General features: G+C 39.4%; 1 protein-coding gene across 3 annotated transcripts in view; it reads right to left on the reverse strand.

Moving 5' to 3' along the window:
* Positions 1–21,498, reverse strand: part of CYRIA (CYFIP related Rac1 interactor A) — a 75,480-nt gene that overhangs the window by 51,270 nt on the left and 2,712 nt on the right. For all 3 annotated transcript variants that reach the window (XM_034766545.1, XM_034766542.1, XM_034766543.1), the window contains exon 2: positions 2,696–2,846. The gene's annotated coding sequence lies outside the window, so the exon portion shown is untranslated. The remainder of the gene's footprint in view (positions 1–2,695; positions 2,847–21,498) is intronic.

Raw genomic sequence — 21,498 nt, forward strand, 5'->3', positions numbered from 1 at the left:
TCAGATGAGGGATTTCATAACGTTCTGAAGAGTGCACAGAAGTTGGCAGAGGAACTTCACACTGAAGCTATTTTCCCACCCATTCAAGAGTCATCGAAGAAGACATTTTGATTACGAGGCATGGGATAATCCCATAAGAGACCCCAAACAACAATTCGAAGTTGAATTCTTTAACCAGGTGCTAGATTGTGCAATACAGTCAGCTGAAGAACGTTTCATGCAGCTCAAGGAACCGAACAGTATATTTGGGATATTGTATGATATTCCAAAACTCCTCACTATACCTGAAGACCACCTACACCAGGAATGCAGGGCACTAGAGACAGTGTTGACATGATGACATGCGTGATACTGATGTGAGTGATTTAGGTGATGAACTGAAAGCCCTTTCAAGATACATTTCAGCAGGATCAACTCCAAAGGCTGTTCTGGAATATATGCGCACAAATAAGATGTCCACCCTCTTTCCAAATGCTTTTGTTGCTCTGCGCACACTTTTAAACACTTCTTGTAACAGTTGCCAGTGGAGAACGCAACTTCTCCAAGCTGAAGTTAATAAAACACATCTATGCTCCAGCCTCTCCTGAGTCATTATGATTGGCCTTGCAGCCATCTCAATAGAGCATGAGCTGGCCCAGACTGTGGACCTTCAGAAAGCAGTTCAAATCTTTGCAACCAAGAAGGCACGGAAAGCACCACTTTGAATAATCAAACAGATAAAAATGCCAGTGTTTACCATGCAGATAAGAAAAAATACATTTGCTGTTCAGACGTTTGAAAGTTAAGTGTTACTTAAAATTTTTGAACAAGGCATTTTAAGTTGTTAGTTCTCCTTTATTGGTATAGGTATTGTGATAGACCCTCTTCTCTTTTGTTCTTCCTTCACCTGCCTATATCCTTTCCTCTTTCAACAGTACTTTCGCCTTAGTCCTCTTCCTTCTCCCCTTTGCCTCACTTTCCCCCCAAAGATCTCTGTCCTGTGTCTTAATTAATCCCCTTTTCTCCATCCCACACCCACCCCTCTACACCGACAGCCATTCACTCATTGGCTCACTCAACTTCCTCTCCCCCATTCAGTGGAGAGCAATGGCTTCTGGCTGTGGAGCCCCTCGGCTCCTGCCTGTGAAAGTGGCAGCAGCACATGAGCAGCACTGTTACCCAGCCCCCATTCCCTCTCAAAGAAGCATGAGACCTAGAATTTAATTGAGAGCAATATCCTTTCTATAATTGTATGTCTTTTTATACTTTAAAAAAATCCTGTAGAAATCTGTCAGTAATAATTTTCTGTTAAATCCTATAGGATTTTTTCATGAGGGATCCCCGTAACGCAGACCAAGAAAGAAAAATAAGTGAGACCCAAATGCCAAAGCATCTATGGTGATTACTAACTGCACCTCAGTGTGTATTTACTTATGGACCTGATAGCATCATTTTACATGGTAGAGAAGAATACTTTCCTCTACGGCAGGACTTACTGAGTGAAATTCTATTGCCTATGTTATGAAGAAGGTCAGACTAGATAATCATTTTAGTCCTTCTGGCCTTAAAAAAGTGAATCCATAAATCTGCTAGTGGTTCTATTCTAGTCTGTTCCTTTTACAGCACATCTATAATATTAGCATTGAGTTCCCTGGGTTTATCTGAGTGTGGCTGAAACAAAATCTGTTTTGTTGACATCCCCAATGACACAGCCTTCTGATGTGATGAACTCATTTGTTTCTGCTCATATCAAAGAAAAATCAGTGTTTCTTTTGGGGGGTCACTTGCTCATAGCATACCATGCTGGATAATGCACAACAGTGGTCCTGTTGCCAGAATAGGGAAGAGCTATCCTAAAGACTCATTTCCACACATCTGCGGGCTCTTTTTCTTTCTGCTAGGAGCCACTAACCCAAACTGACTTCCTCTAATGAGCCTTGTCCTACAAACAAACACTATGAAAACAAAACTGTCCCTCCCTTAAGGATCTGACAAGGAATTACTATCTGAGGGACAGTGCGCTTCAAAACACCAACATCTGCCAAAAGTTTTCCAACAAGCTAAGAAGAAGAGCTAGTGAAGAGCAGCTTGTCTCAGTCAGAGCTGATGAGAACAATTCTGTGGCACGCTGCCCCAGAACATTTCTTATCAAGAACTTGTCCATCATTAATAGTGCTAAAAGGAACATTATATTTTTCTCTTCAGTTTCTGTTCCCCTCAGGGGGTGGACAGCAGTAGCCAAAGAGCAAAGCTTTCCCCCCCAGAGAAGTGTGATGGGAGAAGTCATTGTCAAGGACAGAGTACCATGGTGTATGTAGCGTCTTTCAGACCAGGCGCCCTTCTAATTCATGATGCCTCAAAAGTCTTTTCTTGGAGGGGGACCAAGAGATCATCTATAAAGGCAACTTAGTGCATCTCAAGCTGGGGTGTAAATCTACAGTGCTGTAGCCTGCCGGGCGCTAAAAGTTCCATAGTACACTTTGTTGGCCAGCTCTTTCAAAGTTGTTCCATGCAGAGTTGTTACTGCTGTCTCTCTCGTGGGGACACTGTACCAATCATTTCAGCAGTGCAGGCACCCCTAATAAAGCCAAGCACATTTAACAAAAATACACACTCTACAAGTCTACAATATGCTACATTTCAGAATATAAATTTACTTTCATTTAAACACTACAAAAGGGAAGGCATATAAATCACACACACGGCAATCTCTTACCTAGAAAGGTAGCAGTTCCAGTTCAGGTTCAACAATCTAGAATGATGGAGTTAGAAACTCAGCATCCGTCTGTCACATAAAACACTCAGGATCACACCCAGAATCACTATGCTTTTCCTTTCCTTCAACTTTGCAGATGACACTTCCGTAGCTTAAAAAGAAAACAAATTGGGTTATATCAAAGAAAGCCCATACTCATTCTTTAAAAAGTGAAATTTGGAACATTGTTAAAACAGACTTAGAACAACAATTTTAAAGGTGTGGCAGAGCTGAATTTTTAAAATATTTAATTTGAATTTTTATTCATGCAAATATTCAATTATTGTTGAACTGCCTCAACAAATTAGTTGGGATTAAGTTGATGAATTGCTGCCAAGATTGGTGTAGGTGGTTTTCATGCAATTGAGGCATGTACACTATGTTAAGAATTCAACTAAATTATGGGAATGCTGGAGACACATGCCTTGTAAAATTTAGCTGCTTGTCATAATACCTATATTCATTTAAAACAAAATATTTACATAAACTGGAACTGCTTTTGCCAAAATCCTTTGCATACTGGAAGATTTCTGAGATCGGGCTCTCATACTTTCAGACGATTACCAAAGCTTTCAAAATCACATGTAAATATTAGGGGAAAAACAAAGTAACCAAACAAGGGTTATTTCTAGTGTATCAATATATTTTTTATAGCTAAAAATCCACAATTCATTCCATAGTCAAACAGCTTCAGTTTGTTTATGAAGTTACTTTTGAAGGCTCGTGCTTTTCCCAGCAGACGCACAAAATCAACTTTAAAAAGCCACTAAACAAAAGCTTGGAATTGAAATGCCAGTTCACCCATAACCACAAAATTTCTAGCATGGAAGTAGAAAATAGAGGTCTCTTCTCTAAGCATCCAGGTTTACTATTCCCTCTGCTGTGCAAATTTAGAGGCAGAGGTAATCAGGCAAATAAGTTACTGGGATAAAACTTGGCTCTTGAAATCCCAGAGCTGCACTTGTAGAACCTACTGTAATTACAGCTGTAAAGTAACTGTTTCCAATCTAATCACAGGTTTTCACTCAGTGAAAATTTTCATGCTTGATCTCTGTCTGGAGGTGAATTTTGTTTTCAAACTTTGAAGGGAAAATGGTTTAACTTTTTTAAAATAGTTCCTGTTTGGTTAGAGATGAATGGCAGGAAAGCTGGCAGAGCTGCCCAAGTTGGGGAACTCTCTGAAAAGATTGCCATATTTTGTGTTTTCTAGCCCACAGTGACCTAATGGAAGCAGTTTATTGTTCTGAGGCAATGGAGAGTGTGTGGAGGGTGATCATTTACACTTGAGTCAAAGCAAGTTTAGGGACTCAGCAGAGCATAGTAGGTAGAAAGAAGCCTCACATCTTTAGAATTCAACAGGGTATTTAATCAATCAGTTCTTATTGGAGATAGAGGGAGGAAAAAGAAAGCTATACACCTGCTCAACGAACAGAACCACTAAAGCACTTTAGATTCAACACTGCCTTGCAACTAAAAGAATTTCTGAGGCATTAAAAATGAAGTCTGACTAATACCAGGAAGAGGCAAGTGGCTAGATGGGGGAGTCCCTGGAGCAGGAACTCTGGCAGCTCAGCAATGGTGTGAAAAAGAGAGCCACGGTGGATCTAACTAGAGACAAGAAGCAACTGCCCATTCACCTTGCTCCATGATAGGATCAAAGGCCTCCTAATTAGAGCTCTTGAAAACAAACAGATCGATATGGAGAAAAGGAAGGAACCTTTATTGATAAAAGCCACCCATCCCCCACCACACAGAGCAGAATTGGTTAGATTCTTTCTGCCTTGGTAGTTTTTCCTTCAGTGGCTTGTCTGCCCTTTTAGAATCTCTTCTGAAGAGAAGCTGATGTAGAGCAGGGAAAAACCCTTTCTGGGAGTGGTAAGTCTGGGGGACACACATGAGTGGGACTTCATAAGGGAGTGGTGCCAATTCCTACACCATTGCTAAAGTGTTATGGTTCTGCTTGCACGTCTGCACTCCCGAACAAAACCCCATGATAGGAATAGAGAATCTGGTTAGGCGAAAGGAGACAGAGTCCAAGAATTTACTGCATGAGAGAAAACAAACAATTCTAATTAGTCATTCTATGCCAGCCTCAAAAAAGGTCTTGGAATATCATAGCCAGAATTTTGAAGTCATCAGTAGGTTACAGCACTCAACAGTACATTTTTCAGAGATGTTCAGAATGAATAGTGGAAACCATTTTCTGGAAAACAGATATATTAAAAAGCAACACTTCTGTGGCATGAGCTAAACCCTACCTCTGTATAGATGCTCCACAGCCTTCTAGACATCTAGGCAGAAACTGCAATTTGCCCAACGAGACTAATCAATTAAGGTGGGATATCAGCAGGAGGAAAAAAAAAAAACATTTGTAGTGATAATCAAGATGGCCCATTTCAAACAGTTGACAAGAAGGTGTGAGTAGACTCATAGACTTTAAGGTCAGAAGGGACCATTATGATCATCTGGTCTGACCCCCTGCATGCTGCAGGCCATAAAACCGTCCCTACCCCTTCCCTGGACTCTGCTGTTGAAGTCCCCAATCCTGTTTTAGGTGACTTCAATCGGCAGAAACCCTCCTGCTAGAGATCCCTGCCCTATGCTGCGGAGGAAGGCGAAAAACCTCCAGAGGCTCAGCCAATCTGCCCTGGAGGAAAATTCCTTCCCGACCCCAAATATGGCGATCAGTAAGACCCCGAGCATATAGGCAAGAGTCTCCAGCCTGACCCCTGTCAGCCATTATACAATTTACCTACCATTTCTTGGTTTACCTTGACTACTATGTTTTACCATTAAACCATTCCCTCCATAAATTTATCTAACTTAATCTTAAAACCAGACAGGTCCGTCGCCCCCACCGTTTCCCTCGGAAGGCCGTTCCAATATTTCACCCCTCTGACGGTCAGAAACCTTCGTCTAATTTCAAGCCTGAACCTCCCCACGGCCAGTTTATATCCATTCGTTCTCGTATCCACATTAGTACTAAGCTGGAATAATTCTTCTCCCTCCCTCGTATTAATCCCTCTAATATATTTAAAGATAGCAATCATATCCCCCCTCAGCCTTCGCTTTGTCAGACTAAACAACCCAAGCTCCTCTAGTCTCTTTTCATACGACAGGTTTTCCATTCCTCTGATCATCCTAGTGGCCCTTCTCTGCACCCGTTCCAGTTTGAGTTCATCTTTTTTAAACATGGGAGACCAGAACTGCACACAGTACTCCAAATGAGGTCTCACCAGCGCCTTGTACAACGGAAGCAGGACCTCCTTATCCCTACTAGATATACCTCGCCTAATGCATCCCAAGACAGCATTGGCTTTTTTCACCGCCACGTCGCATTGTCGACTCATAGTCATCCTGCGGTCTACTAGGACCCCTAGGTTTGTTGTAGGAGTAACAGTAGGGGAAAAATTAGCACGGGGAAAATAGTTTTTAGTTTGTGTAATGACCCATCCACTCCGTCTTTATTCAAGCCTAATTTAATGGTGTCCAGTTTGCAAATTAGTTCCAGTTCTGCAGTTTCTCGTTGGAGTCTGTTTCTGAAGTATTTTTGTTGAAGAATTGCCACTTTTAGGCCTGTAATTGGAGTGTCCAGGGAGATTGACGTGTTCTCCAACTGGTTTTTGAATGTTATAATTCTTGACGTCTGATTTGTGTCCATTTATTCTTTTGCGTAGAGACTGTCTGGTTTGGCCAATGTACATGGCAGAGGGGCATGGCTGGCACATGATGGCATACATCACATTGGTAGATGTGCAGGTGAACGAGCCCCTGATGGTGTGGCTGATGTGATTAGGTCCTACGATGGTGTTCCTTGAATAGATATGTGGACAGAGTTTGCAACAGGTTTTGTTGCAAAGATAGGTTCCTGGGTTAGTGTTTTTGTTGTGGGATGTGTGGTTGCTGGTGAGTATTTGCTTCAGATTGGGGGGCTGTCTGTAAGTAAGGACAGGCCTGTCTCCCAAAATCTCTGAGAGTGAAGGACAGTCCTTCAGGATAGGTTGTAGATCCTTGATGATGCATTGGAGAGGTTTTAGTTGGTGGCTGAAGGTGACAGCTAGTGGCGTTCTGTTACTTCCTTTGTTGGGCCTGTCCTGTAGTAGGTGACTTCTGGGTATTCTTCTGGTTCTGTCAATCTGTTTTTTCACTTCAGCAGGTGGGTATTGCAGTTTTAAGAATGCTTGATAGAGATCTTGTAGGTGTTTGTCTCTGTCTGAGGGATTGGAGCAAATGCGTTTGTATCTTAGAGCTTGGCTGTAGACAATGGATCGTGTGATGTGGTCTGGATGAAAGCTGGAGGCATCTGGGTAAGTATAGTAGTCAGTTGGTTTCCGGTATAGGGTGGTGTTTATGTGACCATCGCTTATTAGCAGTGTAGTGTCCAGGAAGTGGATCTCTTGTGTGGACTGGTCCAGGCGGAGGTTGGTGGTAGGATGGAAATTGTTGAAATCATGGTAGAATTCCTCAAGGGCTTCTTTTCCATGGGTCCAGATGATGAACATGTCATCAATGTAGTGCAAGTAGAATAGGGGGTTTGGGGACAAGAGCTGAGGAAGCATTGTTCTAAGTCAGCCATAAAAATGTTGGAATACTGTGGGGCCATGCGGATACCCATAGCAGTGCCGCTGACTTGAAGGTATACATTGTCCCCAAATGTGAAATAGAATACCCATGAGAGAAGGTAATCATCCGATTTACATGGATGGCCTTGGCTGTCATTCAGGATGCAGTTTGTAGTGACTACCTCTTGACCCCTGAAATTGCGAATGGCATGAAATGCTGGCTTCAAGCCAAATTTGGCATCATCCACCACTTGGTTATAATATGCCTCGCAATTGCGGAGTGTCAGGGTGTTAAATTTTCACTTCAGCTGATTAGGAGCGTGCTTATCACCATGCTGGCAGGCTGCGGCCTTCAATTTAATTATCTGGAAGGCCTCCTCCGATAGCCATGGTTGTTGTGCTGGATGCCTATAGCTAATCATCTGAAACATCTAGAAATAAACCGGTCATAGCTTACCCCACAGCATCAATGGCAAGTTTGTGAATCACAATCTCCTGAAAAGTGATACTTCTCATAATACTCTTGAGTGAGGGTTGCTGCAATTCCATTTCTGGAGACATTGCTTTTCAGAAGCAAGAATTCTGAAAATTAACCAGGGACACAGCAGACAGTATCTTTTTGAGTGTCCAGGTATTCCACACAGGTACTCAGCAGCTCCTTTTTTCATTTAGTTAAAAATGTGATTAGAGGTTTGCAATATTTTGTTAAATGACAAAAGTTAAAGGTCCTGATCCTCAGCTAGTGTATATCAATCTACATATTGCAGTGATCAAAGGCAACAGTCTCGCTACACTTTTGGCATTATGGGGAATAACTGGAATTTTAAGTGCATCTTCTATCTAGAAGCCTGGAAATTCTCAATCTCTGTTTAATAATAAAAATAACTAGTGTGCCCATCTCTATTGTATCTGAGCATCTGACTCCTTATTCTAATCACCCTGGATTGCTTCCAATACCAGAAGAGACTCTGGGCCAAATTGTTAGTCTCTGTAAATTGGCATAGGTCCACTATCGTCAATGACGGTATGCCAATATAGAGCAGCTGACAGTACAGCCTTCCATTGCCACTCATTAAGTTGGCTGGTTGTTATGTGGGGATCTGGAGAGGACACTTGATCTCTTTGAGAAGCTAATGAGAATGTAAAATAAAACTACCAATTTTTAGGAGGCTGTATGTTTGCTACTGTTTATGAATAATGGGGGGTGGAAGGGGAATGACATCTACTTATGTTTTCACTTGTTTCCAAAACAGATTAATAGATGTAGACTACAGCAGTTACTTCAGACCAGCTAATCCTCTTTGTTTGTTAACACCAATTTGTTAAAGAACTTTTTATTCCTAAAGAAAAGGCACCAGGCTCTAGATTTTTAAGATTTTAATTTCATAGTTAATACAAAAGTTTCCCCTCGATTCTGATTAAAAGAAATAAAGCAATGGCTCTTTAATTACCAGTGGTGTGATTTTCCAGTGGTTTACATAAATGGCTACACAAGGTACAAAGTGGGTATCAAATACTGCCTAGTTCAGTCATACTCAGACTAAGTGGCTCTTTAATGTGTCTCCTGCAGCTATTTGCAGCACATGATATTAAAACACTGATTTAATTAACAACCAATTAGGATGCTTTTACTATGTTATTAACCAATTATAGGTGATAAATTAATAATACTTGGTCAGTTATTTTGCTGAGAGAATTTTTACAGATATTATACACACACACTAAATATTTCCCCGTCATATTGTTTAAACATGAATATATACTTCACTTGCACCCTACTAAAGTAAATGAAACAATGAATTCACACTACTGTGGCTCTTTTGGGTAAAGTTGATCATTAATTTGGCTCCTGAACCACTGAGGTCTGAAAATCACTGGCATAGTCCAAAAAAAAAAAAAAAAAAAAAAAAAAAAAAAAAAAAAAAAAAAAAAAAGCTGTAACCCACTTTGCAAGAGTATAAATGATTACACAGGGTTGCAAGGCAGTAAAGAATCTGGTCCCCAATATGCAATATGTGTAATTTTTTGACACTATACAAATATTCACACAATGGAATGATTTTCTACAGCTGACAATCTATAATCACAGCTTTTTGCTACATATTTTAAAATTTCAGATCTATTTTAGTTTAAAGTAGCCAAAACAACAATGCTATTGACAAAACTGCATGATACTCTGTAAAATCCAAGTGATTCTTAAGTGATTGTGTGTGTGTAGATAGTCACTGAAACAGGATGGAAGAATGCTCTGGAAAGCTGTTCCTCTCAGCCCCAGGAGAAATGTTTCTGTGAGGTTTAGAAATGGCTTTGTGAAAGACCTGGTATTTACCTTCCACCCTCTTTACACCCAGCCCCCCCCCCCCCCAACGCCCATCAGAATCTTCTCTCATCAAAGGGAAAGAAAGAACAATTGGGCCTTTAGTTCAAAGTTGTTTAACAAAAAAACAAAATCATCAGAACAACAAAATATATTTCAATTCTGCAGATCTTCATTGAAGGTGTTACTATCAAGTATTCCCAGGAAGAATTAAATCTATTCTTCACTTTACCAGTAATATGGTCTCTCTTTTATAAAAAAAAAAAAAAAAAATTGTTACCAACCGAGATGCACAAAACTCAGGGCGGAGGGAGGGGACCAAAAAAATATCTGAGTTACTCTAGACATGTTTACATAAAATAGAATACAGCAAGCAATGTAACAGAATAAACTTCCTAAAGCGATTTTTAAAACATACATTTTTTGCCTTGTGATTCTCTCCAGTGCAAGTCATATGGTAGCGTTTTTCTCCTTTTATGGGCAAAAGAATAGAAGGAAGTCAGCACCACTACAAGAACTGCTCCCTTCAGCACTGGCATATGAATTAGGATGTTGTGAGCAGCTCTACTACTCACTCATCCCTATCTCAGGGAAAAAAAAAAAAAAAGAGTGCATACACAAAGCACAAACGTAGAACATGAAAATCAATCAACATTTTTTCTAATACATATGTAGTTACTGGTCACAAAATATGTCATGATTTCCTGGCTACACTTTAAAAACTAAAAGATGCAGGACAGGTAAGCAAATACAATTATTAATGCCATATCACTAGTACATGAATTTATCTTTTGGAATCAGATATACTGACTCAGAACTGTAAGTAAAATGCAAAACTGCATAATACAGTATTTACTATTCTACATTCCTATATGTGTTCTATAATGTTTTGGTGTCTGCCTCCACACCCTTTTGTTGAACAAATGCAGCTCAACAAAACAGGACCAGAAAAGAGACTAATAATGTAGTTTACAAAACTTTGGCCTTTTAGAAGACATTGTCAACTTAAGGCTCCAAACTGTAGAAAGGTAAATGCCATTCCACATGCCTTCAATGAGTTTTGTTGTTCTGCATTATTAACAAGACAAAGTTTTTGTCAGTTTGGGGCCTCAGTAACTCAGACGACAATTAGGAAGCCTGGCCCAACTCATATGATGATGCTCCTGACACGCAAACATTTGCCTAACTACAGCCGCTTATACAGATTACTTATAGGTCCAACCTAGCCACCAGCCCCATAGGATGTGGGCTGCAGACTCAGATCCAAAATCCATCTGTTGTTACCCAGCTATTTTCACTTAATATTGTAACCAAGCTGTCCCTGCTTTCTTGGTCACTGATGCAGCAAACAGTTAAAGTTAACCAAATGTAAGTGTTTACAGGATCACAGGCCAAGTCTTAAAGTTAAGAACATGTGTAAGCATTTGAAATAGCAGAGCCTTGGTCCTTAAAACTAACTGAAAGAGATGCAAACTTTTAACAAGGGACACTGTCAGGTCAAATATGATTCAAAATGCAGGGTTGGTGACCAGTTTAAAAAAAAACACACCACACCACTTGTTTTTTTTTCCCCCAGGCCTATCACTGCTAGTACATGAGAACCTGAAAGTGAAATTTGTTAGAAACTTACTAGTCAAATTTTTATAGCCATAGGATTTGCTCTTTGCATTTAGCAGCATAAATAGTGAAAAATGTTTTTAATTTTGTTTTAATAATTAAATATGATTTCAAACATAAACAAGGAATATGCTTCTTCAATTTGATTTTTAACCTGTCAGTAACCCTTTGATTTATAAATAAAACAGATCATACAGAATGTAACTGCGTTCACAAAACTATTAACATTTACTACAATTGTGGTGACTCAGACTGCAAGGACTTAGCAGCCCACAGTGTTCTTCTGTAGCAGAATAAAAGGGGATTTTTTTAGGTAGATTTAATTTTAGTTCAGTAAAAGACAATGTGTGACTATGACATAATGAACAAATAAATAGTCAAATCCCAACCATGCTTGTCAAAATGTAACTAACTAGTTTTACACCCATTATATTAATGGATAAGCAACTAGCCACACACCTAAAACCTTTATGATCTGTCCATAAAACCTATACAATTAAAAGGAAAACATTCATGAGCCTCTCTACTCATAAAAAAATTAATCGGTTAATCAAACAATAGAGCCCAAACTCACTTCAAAATCTGAAATCCAACAACAAATTATTAAAAGCACACAACAGAATTTTTTTTTAAAAAAAGGTAATATTTGATGCAAAAATATAAAGAAAAACTATAAAGAACCTCAAGACATACACCATATAGACACTAATCTGTTCAATACGGATAACAGTAACAGGGGTTCTCAAATGTTCCTAGCATGGACTACCTTTGAGAGAATCTCATGGACGCCGTTTTCCAATATCCCAGTCCTGATCTCATTTGTAATCACTAACTGTCCTTGTAGTAATTGCAATTGTTTATATGGAAATGTAACATTAGGAAAGTATTTAGATATTGTTTACTGTGTTTTCTATATTTGTTATTTTGTCCTTCTATTGGATGGAAGTCACACTTCCCCCCCTAGCTACCTGCAATTATTTCTCCACTCCCTTGAAATTCTGGCCTGCCACATCCCTAAAAACATAAGAATGGCGGTACTGGGTTAGACCAAAGGTTCATCTAGCCCAGTATCCTATCTACCGACAGTGGCCAATGCCAGGTGCCTCAGAGGGAGTGAACCCAACAGTCAATGATCAAGTAAGTGATCTCTTTCCTGCCATCCATCTCCACCCTCTGACAAACAGAGGCTAGGGACACCCTCCCTTACCCATCCTAGCTAATATCCATTAATGGACATACCCTCCATGAATTTATCCAGTTCTCTTTTAAACGCTGTTATAGTCCTAGCCTTCACAACCTCCTCAGGCAAGGAGTTCCACAAGAAGAACTTCCTTTTTTTTTGTTTTAAGCCTGTGCCCATTAATTTCATTTGGTGGCCCCTAGTTCTTGTATTATGGGAACAAGTAAATAACTTTTCCTTATTTACTTTCTTTACATCACTCATAATTTTATATACCTCTGTCATATCCCCCCTTAGTCTCCTCTTTTCCAAGCTGAAGAGTCCTAGCCTCTTTAATCTCTCCTCATATGGGACCCGTTCCAAACCCCTAATCATTTTAGTTGCCCTTCTCTGAACATTTTCTAGTGCCAGTATATCTTTTTTGAGATGAGGAGACCACACCTGTACGCAGTATTCAAAATGTGGGCATACCATGGATTTATATAAGGGTAATAAGATACTCTCCATCTTATTTTCTATCCCCTTTTTAATGATTCCTAACATCCTGTTTGCTTTTTTGACCGCCACTGCACACTGCGTGGACGTCTTTAGAGAACTATCCACGATGACGCCAAGATCTTTTTCCTGATTCATTGTAGCTAAATTAGCTCCCATCATATTGTATGTATAGTTGGGGTTATTTCTTCCAATGTGCATTCCTTTACATTTATCCACATTAAATTTCATTTGCCATTTTGTTGCCCAATCACTTAGTTTTGTGAGATCTTTCTGAAGTTCTTCACAGTCTGCTTTGGTCTTAACTATCTTGAGCAGTTTAGTATCATCTGCAAACTTTGCCACCTCACTTTTTACCCCTTTCTCCAGATCATTTATGAATAAGTTGAATAGGATTGGTCCTAGGACTGACCCTCAGGGGACACCACTTCTTACCCCTCTCCATTCTGAGAATTTACCATTTATTCCTGCCCTTTGTGTAGGGATATTAAAGAAGGTACTAACAGTGATTCCCCCAAGTGACAGTGACCCCCTCATAATTTGGCCCCCATACTTTAAAATCCAACAGTTTCACCAAGTACAAAAATCTCTTGGGTCTTCTGTTAAAACTTGTAAGCTACTGTCTGTAGAAACCATTGATTATATCTATCCTGTGACTACTATGTAAAACTTACAAACAAGTTAACTGACTTTGTTATACAATGTAAACAAACACTATAAGCTGTTAAGTGTCTTTCACAACTGCTCCTAGGACAGACCCCCACCCTCTGTGATTAAAGGGCCGGGAGTCTCAAATGAATTAGCACACACTCTGAAAGTGGTGGAGACAGTAAATTAAAATATGGTTAAGGGATGGAATGTATGCTGATGAATGCTTGATATACATGGATGGTTAGGGAGGTGCCAGCCTAGAAAAGGAGTATCCATCGGCCGAAGAATGTGTCAAGTGGATGACCAGAAACCCCCGGAGGGTAAACTGGGACCCACCCCATCACCTGGAAGGATGAGAAACACAAACTTTGGACAGTGTGGAGCCACCAGGAATGTGCCACTTTGGACAGGAATGTGCCATCTGCTGATTGAGTCAGCAACAGCAGGATGAAACAGCTCCCATAGACTAACATAGGAACTAATTCCTATAAGAATGGACTCTAAAGACTGATGACTTTGAGTCTCTGGTTCTGCTGCCAGCCTCCAGGAGCATCAGGTGCACCTGACACAGACTCGGCTCCATCCTCATGACCAAGATACCTGGCCAGTAACTTGGCATGAGCAACTTCTAGGCTGGTAACTATAACACCTATACAGAACTTGAATGAATGATTGTGTGAATGAATCTCTCTCTCTCTCTATATATATATATGTATGTGTGTATGTATAAGAAATAAGTAGTCAAACAACGTTGTTTACTTTTATCTTTTGCTTTATCAGTATATTTACAATAAATGTGGCATCTTTGCCTTATCCCTCTTAATAAGATCCTGCTGGTTTTTATTTTATTGGTATAACATTTGTTCTCGGTCTTTTAACCAGTTCTCAATCCATGAAAGGACCTACCTTCTTATCCCATGACAACTTAATTTATGTAAGAGCCTTTGGTGAGGGACCTTGTCAAAGGCTTTCTGGAAATCTAAGTACACTAGGTCCACTGGATCCCCCTTGTCCACATGTTTGTTGACCCCTTCAAAGAACTCTAATAGATTAGTAAGACACAATTTCCCTTTACAGAAAGCATGTTAACTTTCGCCCAACAATTTATGTTCTGACAATTTTATTTTTTCCTATTGTTTCAACTAATTTGCCCGGTACTGACGTTAGACTTACTAGTCTGTAATTGCTGGGATCACCTCTAGATTTTTAAATACTGGCGTTACATTAGCTATCTTCCCGTCATTGGGTACAGATGTCAATTTAAAGGACAGGTTACAAACCTTAGTTAACAGTTCCGCAACTTCACATTTGAGTTCTTTCAGAACTCTTGGGTGAATGCCATCTGGTCCCGGTGACTTGTTACTGTTAAGTTTATCGATTAATTCCAAAATCTCCTCTAGCGACACCTCAATCTGTGACAATTTCTCCGATTTGTCACCTACAAAAGCCGGCTCAGGTTTGGGAATCTCCCTAACATCCTCAGCCATGAAGACAGAAGCAAAGAATCCATTTAGTTTCTCCGCAATGACTATCATCTTTAAGCACTCCTTTTGTATCTCGATCGTCTAGGGGCCCCACTGGTTGTTTAGCAGGCTTCCTGCTTCTGATGTACTTAAACATTTTGTTATTACCTTTTGAGTTTTTGGCTAGCCGTTCTTCAAACTCCTCTTTGGCTTTTCTTATTATAATTTTACACTTATTTTGGCAGTGTTTATGTTCCTTTCTATTTACCTCACTAGGAGGTCTCACCTCCAGACCTATGTGCAGGAAGAAGGGGACTACCACAAGAGAGCTATGTAGTGGTAGAGGTTGCTCCTGTCTCACTGACAGCTCCTGAGACAACTGGTAGCTCCATTCTCACTGGTAGATGACAGTTCCTGTCTCCGAGGCCTTGTCTACACTACAGAATTTCATACCCACTATCCAGCACTGATACAGTTGCATTGGTGATAGTAGTGCCAGCACCAGAGTAGATAGGGTCTGACATTTTCATTACCATGTTATGAAACCCTACTCTGAGACTGTGCTGAAAATGCCTTAGCATAGTCTATGCTAGAGCTTACATCACTGATATTAAAGATGTAATGTAGATGAATATAGAACAGCTCCCATTTCCTCTTCTATGCAGGAGCTGCTTCTACTGGAGGCAATTATGGTGGCTCTGCCTTGTTGCTGCTTCTACCGATGTCCAAGCCCTTCAGATCTGAAAACAAGGCACAAAACAGCATAGAACCTCCTCTATGGAAACCACCAGCAGGCTACACCACAGTTTGAGAACTGCAGAACTACAAAATTACATAATAACGCATTAACAGAGGAAATCAAATTACACTGAGGGAGGGGATTATCAGGCTGAAGCAGCATTAGACACAAATAGTTTCTAGAAATAATGACAACTCAGAAGAGAAACAATCCTACCAATTCCAACTTCCAGATCCAATCTAGAAACAAGTCATTTAAACAAATAATATTAAATACTATGAGAAAATCCTTCCTCCCTGTTCCTGAGTTACTGATAACTCAGAAGAAAATGATCTTGAATGCTTATGAACCAATGTTCTAACAGATAAAGTACAAGATACAGTATTAGTTAGTGTCTGCTACAGACCACCAAGTCACAACAGGGAAAAGGATAACCGCCTCCTTATGCACCTATCCTTAATACATAGGAGAAAAGGTATGTGATTATGGGGGGGGCTTCGATTTAAATGATACACGTTGGAGGTCTCATGCTGCCAGTACTAAAAAATTTTCGGAATTTCTAAACATTACAGATTACGATTTCCCAACTAACAAAATTGTACTGTCAACATGGGAAATTTTTTTATTAGTGTAGAACTTGTCCTAACAAGGAGCTGATCATAGAACTAAAAATTAATATTAGCTTAGGTACAAGTGATCATGACTTGGTCATATTTATAACGTGCAAGCAGAATGAGTCCAACCCAGTAATATATATTATATTTATTGCTTTAACGGGGCCAATTACACAAAGCTGAAAACAGTCATAAGCCAGTTAGCTAGAAGGAAGAACTGACTCAAAACAATGTGAATGATAATTGGAAATCATTTAAAAACCCCTTACCAGAATCTCAAAAAGCCACAATTCAGGAAGAAAACTTAAAAAAAAAAAAAAAAAAAACACACCAGCACAATCTGACTTAGAGGGGAAGTGAAGACACTTACAAAAAAAATTAAAAATAATATATACCAAAGAAAGGGAAATATAATATAATATAATTTCATTTTAAGAAATATAAACCAGAAGTTAGAAATTATAGAAAACTGATTAGGGAAGCCAAGGGACACAAGAAGAAATCTATGGCCAGCAAAGTTAAGGACAATAAGGAGGTTTTTTTTTTTTTTTTTTTTTTAAATATATTAGGAACAAGAGAAACCTGACAATAATATGGGACCATAACAACACTACATTATCAATAATAATTCAAAAAAAGTCAGAAGTGCTCAGTAAATATTTCTGTTTTGTATTTGAAGGAAAAAATGATGTAGTGTCATCATGCAATAAAAATACTCTTCATCCTACTAGTACCTCTGGAGGATATTAAACAAAAGCTAATAAAGAGACATTTTTAAAATCAGCAAGTCCAGAAAACTTGCATCCAAGAATTTTAAGAGAGCTAGCTGAGGAAGTCATCGGAAGATTAATGATTATTTTCAATCAGACTTGGAGCACCGGGGAAGTTCCAGAAGACTGGAAGAAAGCTAATATTGTGTCAATTTTTATAAAGGGTAAATGGGATGACCTCAGTAATTATAGGCCCGTCAGCCTGACATCAATCCCAGTAAAATAATAGGACTCAGTTAATAAGAATTTAAGGAGAGTAGTAGAATTAATGTAAATCAAACTAACTTGGTAATTTTTTTGATGAGATTATAAATTTGGTTGATAAAGGTAAAAGTGCTGACATAATATACTCAAACTTTTGTAAGATATTTGACTTGGTACTGCACCATATTTTGATTTAAAAACCAGAATGATATACAATTAACATAGCACACATTAAATGGATTAAAAACTGCATAAGCGATAGGTCTCAAAAAGTAATTCTAAACAGGGAATCATCACTGAGTGGGTGTGTTTTCAGTGGCATCCCACAGGGGTCAGTTTTTGGCCCTACAATATTTAACATTTTATCAATGACCTGGAAAATAAAACTCAAAATCATCACTGATAAAGTTTGAAGATGACACACAAGTTGGAGTGGTAAATAATGAGGAGGACAGGTCACTGATTCAGAGCGATATAGATCACTTAGTAAACGGGGCACAAGCAAACAATAAGCATTTTAATATGACTAAATGCAAGTGTATGCATGTAGGGACAAAGAATGTAGGCCATACTTACAGAATAGGAGAATCTATCCTGGGAAGTAGTGACTGAGAAAGATTTGGGGGTCATGCTGGATAATATTCTGAACATGAGCTCCCAATATGATGCTGTAGCCAAAAGAAGTAATGTCATCCTGGGAAGCATGAACAGGGGAATCTGGAGTAGGAGTACAAAGGTTATTTTACCTCTGTGGGGACTAGTACAACCACAGCTGAAATACCGTGTCCAGTTCTCATGCCCACAATTCAAGAAGGATGTTGATAAATTGGAGAAGGTTCAGAGATGAGCCATGAGAATGATTAAGGATTAAAAAATATGCCTTATAATGATTGAGCTTAACAAAGAGAAGGACAGCAGGTAACTTGACTACAGACTATAATTATCTACATGAGGAATAAATATATAATAATGGGCTCTTCAGCCTACCAGAGAAAAATATAATGCAATCCAATAGCTGGTAGTTGCAGCTAGACAAATTCAGACTGGAAATAAGGTGTAAATTTGACAGTGAGGGTAATTAACCACCGGAACAAATTACCTAGGTTCATGTTCAATTCTCCATCACTGATAACTTGTCAATCAAGATTGGATGTTTTTCTAAAAGATATATTCTAGGAACTATTTAAGAAATGATCTGTGGTCTATGTTATACAGGAAGTCAAATTAGATGATCATAATGGTCCCTTCTGGCCTTGGAGCCTATGAAACCTGTCCTCAGACATTTCTATTGCAATCTATTAATTCAAATAAAATCCACAGAAAATTAAATCCAACAAGTCCCAAATAATATATTAAAGGAGAAATTCAAACTTCTAGGTGTGCACAGTAATAAGAGTTATAGGAGCTGTTTCAACATAGTTCTGGAGTCCATTTACCGGAGACAGGATCATAGGAGCTAACCACCATGCTGGGACTGCTTCAGCCCTCAAAAAACAGATTCTTCTGTATTAGAAGGATCATCAGTAAGATATTCAAGTTACTTGATTATCATCAAAAGACTAGCCAATATCATCAGACTACACAAAACCCAAAACAGATGTTCCCCATCTTTGCGCTACAGAATGGTAATCAACATATAAAAAAAAAAAAAAGAAGAAGAAATTAGGAAGTGCATTTCAAGCTTCTCTTTCCCCCAAAAAAACCTTTGATTCAGTCTATGCAGTGTTCATGTAGCTGTGTTGGTCCAAGGATATCAGAGATACAAGGTGGGTGAGGGAATATATTTTATTGGACCAGTGCCAATTGGTGAAAGAGACAAGCTTTTGAGCTTACACAGAGCTTTTCTTCAATGTGACATCCTGGATGGAACTTTGGGCTTCTGCAAAATGGAAATGATGGTGGATTAATTAGTATATGTACCAATCCATTCTCTATGAAACAAAAAACTACATGTTCAAACAGATGCCTTCAAGTGACAAGATAGCAGAAAGGACCACGGTATCAATCCAGACATGTTCAACCTACACATACACTGCTCAAACTGTGCTCTTATCCAGAGCTCTCACTAAAAACCTTCAAGAAAAAAAGTCAGTTGGTATACAAATCATCTTGTCATAATCTGGCCAAGTCTTGCCTTAGACTTACTAAAGCACAAGGCCCCTACAAGGCAATCTAGAGAGAGAAAAAATGCCATGTTTTCCAGGTAAAACTCCAACTAAAAAAGCCTCCAAACCATGCATTACTCATAAATTTACTTCAAAATGAAAGCATCAAGGAACTACAGTACACCATGGACCTGCTATGTCCTAAAATGCCAGTGTATGCCTACATTCCCCTCTTAAGAACAGTGGAACACCACAACAAGATAATGGATACTCCTGGGGAAATTTTGCACCATTGCGCATGTGCAAAATTCATGTGTCCTGCAGAATTCTTATTTTTCCTGCAGAAAATACATTCTGCCCAAAAAGCGCTGCAGTTCCTTTCCATCTTTTGCCCACCAGAAGTTGCTGTGGCATTGGAACAGCCAGCAGCATGAACCCAGCCAGCTGTTCTGACACCACAGCGGCCTCTAGTTGTCAAAAGGAAGAACAGAAACACTTCTCGGGCAGAATGTATTTTCTGTGGGGGGAAAAAAATTCTGTGCATGCACAGTGGCGCAGAATTCTCCCAAGAATAGAAGTTCATCACAGCACCATCCCCATGGAGTCACATTAGGACAGAGAGTGGGGCACACAAGGCTGCTGGGGGAGGTCACAGACTGGGGTTCAGAATGGCTAGTGTGGGGACACATTGGGGTGTGGGCTCAGGAGCCTGTGGGGTGACAGGATTGAGCCAGGGGCTGAATGAGAGTGGGGGTGCAAGGCCACATGGGGAGGGAGGCTGCAGAGACCCATGAGGGTGTGGGGACAAGGGCCCCATGTGCCTGACTGAATGGGAGAGGCTTGGGGTCAGCCAGGGTCTGCATGGGGGATGCTTCCCAACTCCCTCACAATCCCACCTCTCCCTCCCCCCAAAAAACCTGTTCCATACTTCTCCAACCCACACCCAACAACCCTCCAGGTTCACTCCAGGCTCCTTCCCCCTCTCTCAGCTCCTCCATTACCCCTGATTCTCCCAAGCCTTTGCACTGTTTCTGACAGGTGAAGGAAAGACAGTTATGTATTGTAATTTAAATTAATTACTCAAAGTTCTGTATTAATGTGCCTAGTAAGGAATCTATTTGACCAAAAACAAAACAAAAAATTACCAGAATCTTTTTTATTTGGTCTGTATTGTTACAGGCATACTTACTGAGAGATACTGTGAAATAAATTACCAAAATAATTGAAACTGGCATAATTATATTGTGTTACTTTGACAAATAAAATATGCAGAATTTTAAAATATGGTGCGCAGAATTTTTAATTTTTTGACGCAGAATTCCCCCAGGAGTAAATGGAGTAGGAAGGTTTGTGAATGCAAAAATCTAAGGCCCAATTATGACTCGTTAATTGACAAGTCACCACAGAGCACTAGAGAACTAAACCCAGGAATCTCCACAACCTATACAATCAATCATTATCAAACCACATCAATATTGTCCTCCAGATCAAAGTAGGAATACGTTCACAAACTGGGCCAATTTTTATTACCACAATAAAGGGCCACAACAAACAGGATTGCTGATAGACCATTCTATCCAGAACTACTATACTAGCAGAATTGTATCGTAGACCAGTGGTTCTCTAACTTTTTTTTCCCCGCAAACCACTTAAAAATTGCTGAGGGTCTCGGCGGACCACTTACTGATCTTTCCAAATGTTGTTTGTACCGTTAGTTAACTATTGTAAAGCGCTTTGTATAAATGCTCTATATTAAAAATAAAAAAACCCCTTAAACTGTTTTTGATTTACAAATAAAAGCACACAACTCATATTTTAATATCAGTATTCTTACCTTTCTAATGCAATGGAAGTGTTGTGATTTTGATTATTATTACATGAATTAGCAAATGAATGATCAAACTTTATGTATGCAGCTGAAAGGGAGTTTCTGAATGTAGTCATTAAAATGATTTTAAAGAAGGCCACTGGTACTTCGCATCATGCCCAACACAAACAAATTACATTAAAAGCTATTATTACAGGATATTCAGATTTTGCATATAAA

Source organism: Trachemys scripta, chromosome 3, assembly GCF_013100865.1.
Source record: "Trachemys scripta elegans isolate TJP31775 chromosome 3, CAS_Tse_1.0, whole genome shotgun sequence".
In the NCBI taxonomy this organism is placed as follows: domain Eukaryota; kingdom Metazoa; phylum Chordata; order Testudines; family Emydidae; genus Trachemys; species Trachemys scripta.